This window comes from Microtus oregoni, unplaced genomic scaffold (assembly GCF_018167655.1).
Source record: "Microtus oregoni isolate MIOR12 unplaced genomic scaffold, Mior012 000001F_ref0000356, whole genome shotgun sequence".
Classification (NCBI taxonomy): Eukaryota; Metazoa; Chordata; class Mammalia; order Rodentia; family Cricetidae; genus Microtus; species Microtus oregoni.
This window is the reverse complement of record NW_024543060.1, coordinates 8879566-8893766: the sequence shown is the minus strand read 5'-3', so window position 1 is coordinate 8893766 and position 14201 is coordinate 8879566. Positions and strand designations below refer to the sequence as shown.

The 14201-nt window shown below is 44.1% G+C and overlaps 1 protein-coding gene across 3 annotated transcripts in view; it reads right to left on the bottom strand.

Annotated features, from left to right (window-relative positions):
- Nucleotides 1-13815, bottom strand: part of Loxl2 (lysyl oxidase like 2) — an 83202-nt gene extending 69387 nt beyond the window's left edge. For all 3 annotated transcript variants that reach the window (XM_041675280.1, XM_041675288.1, XM_041675296.1), the window contains exon 1: nt 13680-13815. The gene's annotated coding sequence lies outside the window, so the exon portion shown is untranslated. The remainder of the gene's footprint in view (nt 1-13679) is intronic.
- Between the last annotated feature and the right edge of the window lie 386 nt (nt 13816-14201).

Genomic DNA, 14201 nt, shown 5'->3' with positions numbered 1-14201 from the left:
AGAAGTGATTGTTTCTTGCCTTTTCTGACACCTGAACATAAACCAACATGGCAAATTCCCCATCCACTACTCCAGATATATGGAGCCATCTGGAAGGATGGGGGCACCTCCGTCTTCTTCAGACCTGCTCCATCAGTTCCCGCCAGAGGAGGTCAGGAAAGGACTTAAGGGGTGGCTGGGCAGGTAAGAGCACTTGCTGCTCTTGCTGAAGACCCAAGTTCAATTCCTAGCACCCACATCAGGTGGCTCATAACCATGTGTAACTCAGCTCCAATGGATTTGATGTCCTCTTCTGGCCTCTGAAGATACACACAAACACACACACACACACACACACACACACACACACACACAGAGAGAGAGAGAGAGAGAGAGAGAGAGAGAGAGAGAGAGAGAGAGAGACAGACAGAGACAGAGAGAAAGGGAAAGAGAGGGAGAGGGAGAAAGAAAGAGAGAAACTAAAATAAAAAATTAATTAAAAGAAAAAAAGAGCTAGGGAGATGGTACAGGCGCTAAAAGTGCTTTCTGTGTCCTACAGCTGATAAACACCTTCAGTAATGTAGCAGGATACAAGATTAACTGAAAAAAAAATCAGTAGCCCTTCTATATACAGATGATATGCAGGCCGAAAAAGAAATTAGAGAAACATCATCCTTTACAATAGCCACAAATAATATAGAATATCTTGGGGCAACTCTAACCAAACAAGTGAAGGGCCTTTAATCTTTAAATCTTTGAAGAAAGAAATCGAAGAAGACATCAGAAAATGGAAAGATATTCCATGCTCTTAGACAGGAAGGATTAGCACAGTAAAAATGGCAATCTTACCAAAAGCAATCTACAGATTCAATGTAATACCCATCAAAATTCTAGCAAAATTCTTCACAGACCTTGAAAGAACAATATTAAACTTCATTTGGAAAACCAAAAAACTCAGGATAGCAAAACCAATTCTGTACAATAAAGGAATTTCTGGAGGCATCATCATCCCTGACTTCAAACTCTACTGCAGAGCTACAGTATTGAAAACAACTTGGTATCCGCATAAAAACAAACAGTAGTGCCAAGAGAATCAAATCAAAGACTCGAATATTAATTCACACACCTTCAAACACCTGATTTTTGACAAAGAAGCTAAAAATGTAAAATGGTAAAAAGAAAGCATATTATACAAGTGGTGCTGGAGAGATGGCTCAGTGGTTAAGAGTATTGCCTGCTCTTCCAAAGGTCCTGAGTTCAATTCCCGGCAACCACATGGTGGCTCACAACCATCTGGAATGAGGTCTGGTGCCCTCTTCTGGCCTGCAGACACACACACAGACAGAATATTGTATACAAAATAAATAAATAAATATTTAAAAATAATAATAAATGGGACCTCCTGAAACTGAGAAGCTTCTGTAAAGCAAAGGGCATAGTCAACGAGACAAAATGGCAGCCTACAGAATGGAAAAAGATCTTCATCAACCCCACATTTGACAGAGGACTGATCTCCAAAATACACAAAGAACTCAAGAAACTAGTCATCAAAAGAACAAACAATCCAATAAAAAAAATGGGGTACAGACCTAAACAGAGAGCTCTCAACAGAAGACTCTCAAATGGTCAAAAGACACTTAAGAAAATGTTCAACTTTCTTAGCCATCAGAGAAACGCAATTCAAAACAACTCTGAGATACCATTTTATACCTGTGAGAATGGCCAAGATCAAAAACACTGATGACACCTTATGCTGGAGAGGATGTGGAGTAAGGGGAACACTCCTCTACTGTTGGTGGAAGTGCAAACTTGTACAGCTACTTTGGAAATCAGTATGGTTTCTCAGAAAATTAGAAATCAATCTACCTCAAGACCCAGCAATACCATGCTTGGACATATACCCAAAGGATGCTCAATCATGCCATAAGGACATGTACTCAACTATGTTCATAGCAGCATTGTTTGTAATAGCCAAAATCTATAAACACCCTAGATGCCCCTCAACTGAAGAATAAATAAGGAAAATGCGGTACATTTACACAATATAGTACTACTCAACTGCAAAAAATAATGATATCTTAAAATTTGCAGGCAAATGGGTGGAACTAGGAAAAAAAATCATACTGAATAAGGTAAACCAGATCCAGAAAGACAAATATAATATGTACTCACTCATAAGCAGATATTAGACATAAAGCAAAGGATAACCAGTCCACAACCCCAGAGAGCCTAGACAATAAAGAAAACCCTGAGAGAGACATATATGGACCCACCTGGAAGGAGAACAAGACAAGATCTTCTGAGGAAACTGGGAGAGTGGGGAGCAGTGCGGAGGGTGGGAGGGGAGAGGGGAGGAAGGAAGGGGAGTGGAGAAAAATGTATAGCTCAATAAAAACAGTAACAATAGTGCTTGCCGTGAAAGCAAGAGGAGTTGAGTTCCCATCCTGAGTAGCCACATAAAAGCTGGGCATGGCCATGTGTGATTGTAAGCCAAGAATTAGATATGGAGATGGGTGGATCCTGGATCCCCGCTGACCAACCAGCCTAGCCTAGACAGAAGACTTCAAGTTCAGCTACAGACTCTGTCTCCAAAGAACAAAGCAATAGAAGGAGACATCCAACATCTTCCGCTGATCTCATCATCAATATGTATGGGCATTTTGTAGCACAACATATACCATGGGGTGGGAGAGAAGGGAGAGGGAAGAGAGACAAAGAAGAGAGAGGCGGGAGAGGGAGCCTCATCTCTACACTACTACTGGACGAATACAGGGCGAGTGGTCAGACAACAGAAGCACTATTCTCAACATCCCTCTGAATCCTGAGGTGTCTCTTCATAGCCAGAGTCTCAGAACACTCCACAGCAGAGAAGTTGCATCATAGACATGGTGGAAATTCTGGAATCTCTGAACTGTGAGCAGAGGGTGTTCGCCAACTGTGTCAGCCGGCCACAGCAGATGATTGCAGAGACTCCGCAGCTCAGTCCACACATCCTGAGGTTGTGCAGGCTGGGGCGGGTGGGAGGGGGGGACTGTCCCATACGTCCTTCTTTGAAGAATATCCTACTGACTAAAGCTTGAGTGACATCTGGGAACTTTGCAACAGAGGCTCTTAATGACTCATCCGATGGAGCTCAGGAAAAGGTCAACACCAGAGGGCTGCGAGCAACATGACTAAGGACTGGGGTAGCTGTCTGGCAGAGTCAAAAATACTGTTGCTTACCAGAAAGTGATACATTTTGTCCCCAGTATTTTCTCACTGGCTTGCAATTAAGCAGTTAAGGATATTCCTACATTATATTTAATCTATTTGAGAATATAATGTCCACTAAGCCCCCTGACGTGAGGTGCTGGGCTACAAGGGCCGTCTCACTCTCATTTATATGTCTAGTAATATTTGTTTTGAAAAGACTAAGTGCTCCAATGCTTGGTGCATATAAATTTATTGCTATATTTTTCGTGACAAATGGTTCCTTTGGTCAAAACATAGGAGCCCTCTTTGTCTAAGCTATTCTGTTTCTATGTCTGTTTATTTAATCTACTCATGCTTTTGGGATCTATTTGCTTGAACTGTCATTTTATCTTTCCATTCTGTCTGTGTCCTCATAGGCTAAGGATATTTATTATGGATATGATTTTATTGGGTCTTCTTTTTAAATCAGCCAGCCTGTGTTTAATTAGAGAATTAAGGCTATTTACATCCAGGGCTGCGAGTGAGACACACGTCCACCTACACACTTGATCCTCACATTTTGTTGACATTTTTCTTAGTAGTTTTGGTCTATGTTGTTTATTTCTTTCTCTTTTATTTCAAAGATTTGAGGATTTGTTCCATTGGTAATGTCTGAGCCTTTCCTACTTCTCACTTGTAGATTTGGTGTTTTTAGTGGAATTTATACATAATTTTTTGGTCTATTAAAGCAGAAGCAAACTTTATTCCAGAAAAAGAAAGAGAAATTACTATAGAGCACACAAAGCTTATCAGCTATAGCTGTGACCGCAGTCAGAGATCAGACTTCTGTAGCTGTGGCAATGGGTGGTTTCTGAACTACCCTCCCCCTTCTTTTGGCCATTTTTTAAAAATTGAGATATACATTTTTCTCTGCTCCCATCCCTTCCTGCCCCTCCCCTTCTACCCTCCCCCATTACCCTTATGCTCCCAATTTACTCAGGAGATCTTGTCTTTTTCTCCTTCCTATATAGATTCAAGTATGTCTCTCTTTAAAGGATGTGGGGTACAGGGGACATTCTTCCATTGCTGGTGGGAGCGCAAAATTGTACAGACATTTTAGAAATCAGTATGGTGATTTCTCAGAAAATTAGGAAACAATCTACCTCAAGACACGGCAATACCACTGTTGGGTATATACCCAAAGGGTTTTCAATCATACCATAAGGACATGTGTTCAACTATGTTCACAGCAGCATTATTTGTAATAGCAAGAACCTAGAAACAACCTAGATGCCCCTCAACTGAAGAATGGATAAAGAAAATGTGGTACATTTACACAATGGAGTACTACTCAGCAGAAAAAATAATAACATCTTGAAATCTGCAGGCAAATGGATGGATCTAGAAAAAAACATACTGAGTGAGATAACCCAGGCTCATAAAAACAAATATAATAATATGTACTCACTATAAGTGACTTCTAGACATTAAGTAAAGAAAATCCAACCTACAGTCCACAACCCCAGACAACCTAGACAACAAAGAGGACCCGAAAAATTTATACATATTTTCTAATGATGGTGTTTATCATATTTCTCTCTTCTTGGTATAGAATTCTTTCTACCATATTCTATAATTGTGGTCTACTAGTTATGAATGCCTTTAACTTAGCCTTGTCATAAAAGATCCTTACCTCTCCCTTGACTGTGATGGACAGTCTTGCTGGGTATAATAGTCTTGGTAGTCATTTTCTTTCAGTGCCTAAATATCTCATTACATGCCCTCTTGGTATTCTGAGAAACTGTTCATCTAGGAAGTCTGCCTTTCTCTGTTACTTGGCATTTCTGCTGAATATACTGCTGAGTATAAAAAGTCTTCCTTTGTTTTGTCCTTTTGACAATTTTACTATAATTTGTCACAGCGAAGTATCAGGGGTTTGAATGTTTCCTGTACTTAGGTGCTTATGTTTTCACCAAGATTTGGAAACTGTTCTGCTTTTATTTTTATTGTAACTCTTCTTCAGGCATACCAGCAAGCCAAATATTTGATCTTTTAAGGGTACCCCCAAATCTCTCACATGGTCTCTTATTTTTCTTTCTTTCCATCTGTTACTAACTTATTTAAAGTCTTGTCTTCAAGTGTGTTATTTTTTCTTCTATCTGATCTAGTCTGTCGCTAAAGACATCAACTGATTTTTCTGATTTTTTTTTTAGTTTCTCATTCCTGACTTTCTATCTTGTTCTCTTTTTATTTCCTCTGTCTTGACTACGCATATGGTCAAATGTCTTCTTCAGACCCTCCAGTGCCTTCTTACATCACAAACCTGCTAATCACATTATCTCTCAAAGCACTGAGCACTTTTGAATTCGTTGTTCCATGTTTCATCTTATTTGAAATCTTTGGAATCAGTTACTAAAAGGTTGTGAACATTGAAGGCATCATTTTTTCTTGTATTATTTCTAGGTTAATCTGTTAATCTGTTGGGATGGGTATCTTTTTTACGTTTATGTGATAGCTTTCTTAATGACTTTCTTTTGGCAATGTGTCTTGAGGACCCTATCCTGGGCTTCATCCAAGTAGGATTTCTTGCTCATGCCATAATCCAAGGCTACCCTTCCAGCATGTTTTTTCCCATATACACTGACCTGGCAGCTGAGCTAAAGCCAGAAAGTGGAATGATATATTTTCCTGTGCGTGGGACCATGTGGGCCAGATCCAACTTTATACAGACATCAAGAGATACACCCCACTGGTAAAGGTGCCCAAAAGGTGAGTCAAAGGATGGAAAGCAGAAACCAAATAAATAAATAAATAAATAAATAAATAAATAAGCTGGACAAAGCAGGCACAAAATTAATCAGAAGAGAAAAAGAAGGGTACAATATATGAATAAAGGGAATAATTAATAATTAAGTCGTTTTACTGTTTTTAACTGTCTGGAGTTACAGACAGTTGTGAGCTTCCATGTGGGTGGTTGCTGGAAACTAGACCCGGCTTCTTAGGAAGAGAAGGAAGTGCTCTTAATCGCTGAGCCATTTCCCCAGCCCATATCTGTACGTCTGTGTTCTCGAGCACCCATTCTTCCCCTGCTGCCCCCATGCATGGTCTAGACCATCATGGGAGACAAGCTCACCACAGGAGAGCACATGGCCTATGCTGCTGCTGAACAGCAGGGTTGGACCTCAGCAGAACTCTGTCACCAATCAGAATATTTTATTTGACATCTCTAGAGATTAGATTAGGGACTGAGGTGAGGACTGTCTCCTTCACTGGACTGGGATTCCTGCTGAGGCCAACAGGAGTGATGAATGGTCTTGGCTCAGGGCCAAGACTGCATTTCCGAGTGGTGGTCTGGGGCTGTTTCTGGCTACCCTTCCAGGAGGGAGGCTGTCTTGGACAGATGAGGTACCTTCAGAGCATGAGGGAAGTCCTTGTGAATCCCTCAGACACAGATGGAGGCTTTTAGACACCAGACTGGTTCAGGCCTGATTCATTTTGCCCCTGGCCTGGCCCTGAATTCCACCTCAGTCCCGTCTATTTCTGGTCATACAGATGGAATGCTCGGTGCTCGGAGAGGTGGTGGGAAGGTAGTTATACAGAGGTGAATATTTTTCAGCCTTCAAAATGAAAGCTTTGTTGGCATAATTTGTTGTGACTAGTCAGGGTTCCCCACAGCCCACCTTGGGCTTGGGGTGAACTCTAACTTTGACCAGGATGTTCCCTGGGGAGGCTGAAGGAACAATTTCAAACACTTTCAAATGTGCTTACTGGAAACTTGTAGACTGGATGAAAAGGAAAAACCTCCTATCAACCACTACTAACATGGAGGGGCCAGGGAGACGGCTCCGTGGGTAAAGTGCTTCTTATGCAAGCATGAGAATCAGAATTCAGATCCTCGGTGCCCACGGGCACAGCAGCCTGGGTCTGTAACCATGGCATTTGGGGCAGGAGCCAGGGCCCTGTGCTCAATCAGCCTAGCTGACACTGTGAACTACAGGCTCGGTAAGATACACTGTCTGAAAAAAATAAGGCATAGAAGCAATTGAGGAAGGCATTCCAACGTCAACTTCTGGCTTCCACATTGCAGCTGCATTGGTGAGCACTCCTGCACACGTGTGTGCATACATGTATAACACACATGTAACAATGAAGTGTCACACCTCATCTGTCCAGTATGTCCTCCATAGTGAAGGGACAGGGAAACTCACAATCAGATGTAAAGGCCATAGAGAAACTCACAAGGCAAGGATGCACACTGAGTTCAAATAGCCAACCTGCATCACTCAAGGAAAAGGGATGCATGGCTTGCACATAAGACAATACTAAGAAGAACAGAATGTTGGCACCCAAGAGTAGCCTCGGATTCTGCAAATAGAGAAGAGTAATAGGGTCCTTGGAATGACATAAAAAGTCCAAAGTATCCAGAGTAGTGACTGGCTCATACATAGCCAATGCTCTAAGGGTGATGACTAATATAATCTCAAATTGGGAGGAATCTGGGCAAAACCCAGGAGGGGTATCATTCCATTTGTATTACATTTTTAAAATTAGTATATATATATATATATATATATATATATATATATATATATATGTTGAGGTCAGACGTCAACCTTGAGTATTGTTTCTCAAGGTTCCATCCATATTGGGTTTTGAGATACAATTTCCCACTGGCCTGTAGCTGCTTTTCAAGTAGCCTAAAGTGGCTGGTCAGTGAGTCCCAGACATCCACCTGTCTCTGTCAGCATATCACTGTGCCTAACTTAAAATACCCAACTTTGTACATGGTTTCACAAGATTATGGGATCTATAGAGGTCTTATTATTCATGTGGCCTCCTATCAACCACTAACATGCCACAAGGGAAACAGGTTTTTACCATCCTACACACACACTTTCAGACACACCATATCTTAGAACTCATCTTGAAACTAATCAGACTGGTCTGGCTTTCCATGCCTCTTGGAAGGAGATGGAAGTTCATAAAAAATAGTCAGGGAGAGAGGAGACTGGGGGCCAGGATGATATACAAACTTAGGAAGTAATCCAGGCTTGTTGGGAATCAACAAGCCTGGTGTCCCCAGGGATGAAACTGACTGCAGACTTCGAGCTAATCCCTTAGCGTGGAGTGCTCAGGGTTAGTCTAGGTGGACATACAATTATGGAGGGGATCAGAGACTTGGGGTGAGCTGAGTGTGTTAGGTGGGAGATAGTGGGTGTCCTAGCATGGGGAGTATACAAGTCAATTTTTTTCTGAGTTGACCCATCAGAAGTGGTGAGGTGGACAGCCCATTGACTCATCCCTAAGTGACAGCTTCTCAAGGCTCTTTCTCTAAGAGAAGGCCTGACCATCAGCCTGAGACTCAGACTCTGCTTTGTACACTTTGGGCATCTCCAGGAGCTTTTGTCTGCAGGGTCTGGGAGGCACAACTTGGTCCAACGGTCCATTGTTTCAGCCTTGGGCTCTTTACATGACAACCAAGCCCAGAGGGACCAATCACAGGCCTCACAGCAGAGGCCACAGCCACATCTTCGGCTCTCCTGGACGTGACTGGGTACGCTAGAGCAGCGTACTGTGCTGAAAATGGTTAAAAAGTCGCAGACCTGGGATTGTGCTGCCCACGGCAGCCTTGGCTCCTATGAGAGAGAACCCAGGGAGCATCAGCAGCAGGCAACAACTGCCACATCAGCGAAGCTGGCTGGGCTCGGCTGCACAAAGCCAGCTGGTACCAAGACTCAAGCGCTCACTCGGGATAATGGCATCTACAGGGTAGTGGCGTGTACCCAGAGTCCGGAAAGTTCTCGTTTGTACTGAGCAGGACAGACTTTCTCAGCTACCACCATTAGCGCTAAGCAGAAGTCTTCTCCTAAGCTGGATTCTGGTATCCTCCTGTATTTTAAGTCACAGCCAGGCTCCCAGTGCCAGCTTTAGCAAGCCTCTACCCTCTAGCATAAAAACTAGCACCAGCTTGCTGCCCAGAGCTCTGGCCATAGGGAATTGCATTCATCTGTTCCTACCTGCTTTCACAATCACCCGCCTCTGGTCCCGCCATTCCCTAGAAGACCACACATCGTCCATCTCATGAACACCACACTCCTGTTGAAGGATGTACTCACCTATGCACATTTTCAAAACTCCTGAGAAACCAGGTCAGCAAAATGGCTCAGCAGGTGAAAGCGCTTGCCGGCAACAAGGTTCGTGACCTTGGTTTCAATCCCCAGCACCCACAGGGTGGAAGAAGAGACCGGACTCCTAAAAGTTGTCCTCTGATGTTCACATGTGTACAGTGGCAAGTGCGTGCACACACATACATAAAATATAATACTTTTTAATTCCTAAGAAAGTTACTAAAAATACTGGAATCCATGAATGAGTTCATCAAGGTCATGCAAGATCAACATCCAAAACAATGTTATTTGTTTATACTTTCTTTAAATTTTTATTTATTTTTAATTGTGTGTCTCTGTGTCTGTATGTGCACATGAGTAAAGTCACCGTGAAGGTCAAAGGAAGGAGTCAGGTCCCCCAGAGGTAGTGTTATAGGCAACTGTGAACCATGTGGGTATTAGGAACCAAATTCTTATTCTCTACAAGCACACAACAAGGTCTTAACTGCTGAGTCTTCTCTCCAGCCCCTTCTACCTGCTTTTCATGAGCAAACTAAAAATAAAATGGAGAAGAAATCCGTTACAGCAGCATCCAAAGGAATAAAATTCTAGAAATAAATTCAACAAAAGAAGCACAGACATTATGCCCTGAAAATAGAAGATGCTGTTGAAAGACGTGTAAGAGCACCTCAATAAATGGCAGAACATCCGTGCTCATGGACTGGAAGGCTTACTTTTTAAAATTGAGCCTACTCCCCTTGTTGACCTATACATCTGACTCAGTGCTGATCTTAGCTGACTTCTTTGTGAACATTGACGAGTTAACCAATTCTAGAACACATATGGAGTGGCAAGAGATCCATAATCGTCGAGACAACTCCAAATAAAAAGCAGTTAAAGACACATGGACACTCTCTAGTTTCAAACACACTAGCAGTCAAGATGTGGGGCTTAAAGACAGACACAGGTCAACAGCACAGAACTGAGAATCCCTGAACACATGTGCTCATCTATAGTCAATCGGCTGGGATGAGAGTGCTAAGACTATTGGATGCCTTTTCAAAGAGTCATGCTGGTGGTAGGGATGCAGAATGCCCGAAATGAGAAGTCCTTTCTTCCCACACTGTTTGCCGAGCAAGGAGAATCCCAATCTATAGTAATAAGATGTACAATGACTTAACCCTGCATTTAAGAAGCAAATAAAGCCGGGCGGTGGTGGCGCACGCCTTTAATCCCAGCACTCGGGAGGCAGAGGCAGGCGGATCTCTGTGAGTTCGAGACCAGCCTGGTCTACAAGAGCTAGTTCCAGGACAGGCACAAAAGCTACAGAGAAACCCTGTCTCGAAAAACCAAAAAAAAAAAAAAAAAGAAGCAAATAAACCTAAGTGATAAAACCCAAATACCAAAACAGTCTGGTGCTACCAACCCTCATTAGACAAAAGCAAAATAAACTAAGATGTCTTGAAACTGGAGACTCTAGTGGGGAGGCAGAGTCCTCTTCCTTTTTCTGTCATAGGAGTTAGGGACATTAGTATGAAAGATGCCAGCACTCAAAACACCCATGTGATGCTCAAACTCAAAAACCAGTGATTGTCCTCTCCCAAATTCTCCTCTGATGCCTTTGATTTTTCTAGAAACCAGATACGGTCATTTCCTTCATCCTACTTTTAGACCAAGAAGCCAGAGAGGGTAAGGAGGGCGCTGCCTGGCTGAACGAGGCATGTGTCTTCAGCCTGGAGAAGAACACTGCTTTCCTGCAGCAAATTCATGCTTCCTCCCTTGGTAGTTCATCATCTCAAGCTCCAAAAGGTCAATTCCCAAATGATTCCAAAGGGTCTTTTGACAAAAAGTGACAAACTCCAGGGGCCAAGGGGTCTTCTTCAGGGAGCTGCTGGCACACCATGCTGATATTCTCGACGACTGTTCAGTTTTATCCAAGGCATTGCCCAGCAACCAGCTACATTGCAAAGACAATGTCTGCAAGTTTCCTTAGGGGTAAAATGAATCAAACACTACCGTACATCTTTAGTGGGACTTTGTAGAGAGTAGATGGAAAGTAACTAGAAAGCTGTACCATACAATAGGAGTACAGCCCATCATACAAAGCAAGAGGATACAGTTCAACTCCAGATAGACATTAGGAGAAAGCTGGGGGGAAAATCTAACATAGACTGGGTCATAGATGGTAGGAAAGACCCTTTGTTCACTTTCTTGAGAGTAATAATAGCGTCACAGTGATCTAACGTTTCCAGGATTGTGCTGATCTATGGACATACATGGATAAAATCATATGATGTCAAGATTTACTTTTAAAAACTGAGAAAAGGGGCTGGAGAGATGGGTCAGAGGTTAAGAGCACTGATAGTTCTTCCAGAGGTCCTAAATTCAATTCCCAGCAACCACATGGTGGCTCACAACCATCAGTAATGAAATCTGGTGCCCTCTTCTGGCCTGCAGGCATACATGCAGAGAGAACACACTGTATAAAAAATAAATAAATAAATCTTTAAAAAAAAACTGAGAAAAGACAAAAGGGACATAATGTAGCTGGGACAAAATGTTGGAACTAATGAGAAGAGCATAATTAGTCGTAATTCTCTCAAGGGCATATCCGAACTCCTTCGGCATGAAAGAACTTAAATAAGCAATGTAGAATTTTCTAGACATCCGTCAACTTTCTGAGGATCACATCCACAGCCCAGAAAATCCACTTCCCTCACAAAGCTCTTTCCAACCAGTCATCCAGGGGTCAGAGGGTTAGGAAAGACTCCAGGAGAGGCTCCGAGCTGGGAAGAAGAGAAATAAATGGAAGAATCCTAGAAGAACATTCAGGGAAGCTTCAAGCTGTCAGGCTCTCGTGTGGGCCTCGTCCTTAGAGCTGTATTTTATCCTCTGTGTTGCCACTGAATGTATAAGTGATTTTATTCTTGAACACAAAGGTTACAGGGACTAAAAAAATACAAACATAGGCCACTGAGACCCAGTTCCCTTAGGGACAGCCAGGAGTCCATCAGGGACTCCGGGGCTTCACACATTTTGTCATGGGTTTATCAGATGTCCCAAGGACTAAAGGGTAGGATAGTGGAAAAGTAAAGACTAGAAAGAAGTAGAAGTTAAAACTCTCCGAGGGAAGATCAGTCCAGTGAATCAAGCTCTTATGTGTGAAGAGACCCAGGAAATGGAGGCACCCTGGCCAATTAAGTACACAAGTCACCATGCCTTACTGATTCTCCCAAGGTGACAAATGGGCTTACCCACAGAATGTGGTGATGTAAGGGAGGGCTCCAGCTAAGAGATGGAGGCTCAAGTCCTCAACACTAAACCAGAACTTCTGAACTTCAACACTTGGATGTGTTTGGGGGGGGGGCGGCGGGGGGAGTATCCACTGAGCATCTCTTCAACACCAAGGATTTGGGAGATTAAAATCTGGGCGTGTCTGGCATGGTGCGTCTCTGTTGGAACCTGTGGTTTCCTAACCACTTTAGGTAACTCAGTTCCCCTCCAGGCAGCTGCACCCCTCCACCATGCATTCCGTTTTGTTGTGATTGGTTGGTTGGTGGTTAGTTGGTTGGGAGGTTCTTAGTATTCTTTGTCGCAGCAGGACAGGGAGGGATGGGGAGAAAGGAATGTTTCGTTCCATTATTTCTGTCGGGGCTGAATAGAGTCACTTTAGCCTGGTCACTACACCCTAGGGCTCCAAGACTTGGGGAAGGGGGAGAACGACGACACCAGTAGGGAATTCGGGTAGGACAGAGGTACCAAAAATAGATCTGCGTGTTTGTGGTGCGGGATTTTTCCTACTGCTCAGTCTTTCCTAAATAACAGTGGTAGAGGTTCCCAAGAAGACTTGGGAATGAAAATTTGGCGCGGGGACCTTTCTCCTACTCTGTTCCCGAAGATCAGGCTCTCTCGTTAGAGTCTTTCTGGTAGGCTGGGTAGAGAATCCAGTTGCAAGCTGTGCGCTCTACAGTTGCTGGGCACTAGGTCCCACGATGCCCAAAACCAAAGTAACAGTCAAACTTTAGTATCTTCCCTGCCCCCTCCCCACCACAAGCTCCGTATCTCAAAACCAGAACTGTGGCCACTGGCCCAGCTTCCAGATGCCCCTTCCCCACTCTGTACCCTCCAAGGCTTCCAGTGTGCACCCCAAGGCTCCACGCTCTGTCCGGGAGCGCCCAGGGTTCCCAGGAGCCAAGCATCCAGCTCCTGGGGTAAATCGACTGCCTCCCGGGACCCTCCTAAGGTGGGACTGGGCGAGGCTGCTGATATGGGGTGGGGGTAGGGGGACCTGTCAGCCCGCACGTCCTCCTGCATTCCTGGCGGGAGCTGGCCCAAGGGAGGAGGAAGAGAGGGGATGGAGCCTGCGTGCTCGCCTTAGCCTGGGAACAGCGACAGAAAGAGGGTGAAAGTTAGCTCTCTTACTTGGCAGCAGGGCTCTGTGGTGGTCAGGCTGGGACTGGGCTTTCTGTTGTAGCCCCTCTCTACGCCGATCGCCCGAGGACCCCTCCGAGAAGTAAGGCGAAGTGTGGGCAGGAGCGGGCTACAGTTCTGGGCAGGATTTCGCCCGCCCGGAGCTTTTAAAGAGAAACTCTCCGCAAACCCCTCCCCCGACCCCAGCTCGCCCCGAAGGCGGCCTCCAATTTAGCCCGGCCTCCAGCCTTTGTTGAACTTCCTAGGCTTATCCCGGGAAGGAGGGGTTGTGGCTGTGGGAATTGGGGGGTAGGACAGCGCGGGTTGGAGCTGGCTGCTCTGGGGACCGCGCGTTCCAGAAAGCGCACTTTTCTCCTGAAGATTCCGCATCCTCTAGCATCTCAGCTCCGCACTCAATTCCTCCAGGGTACGGTTTACCAGGTTTAAGGCCGGCGTTGAATCCAGCCCCTTAACTGAAAACTGAAAGTTGAAATCAGAAGCTCTCATTCATCTCACTCTGGTTTCGCGTCCCTT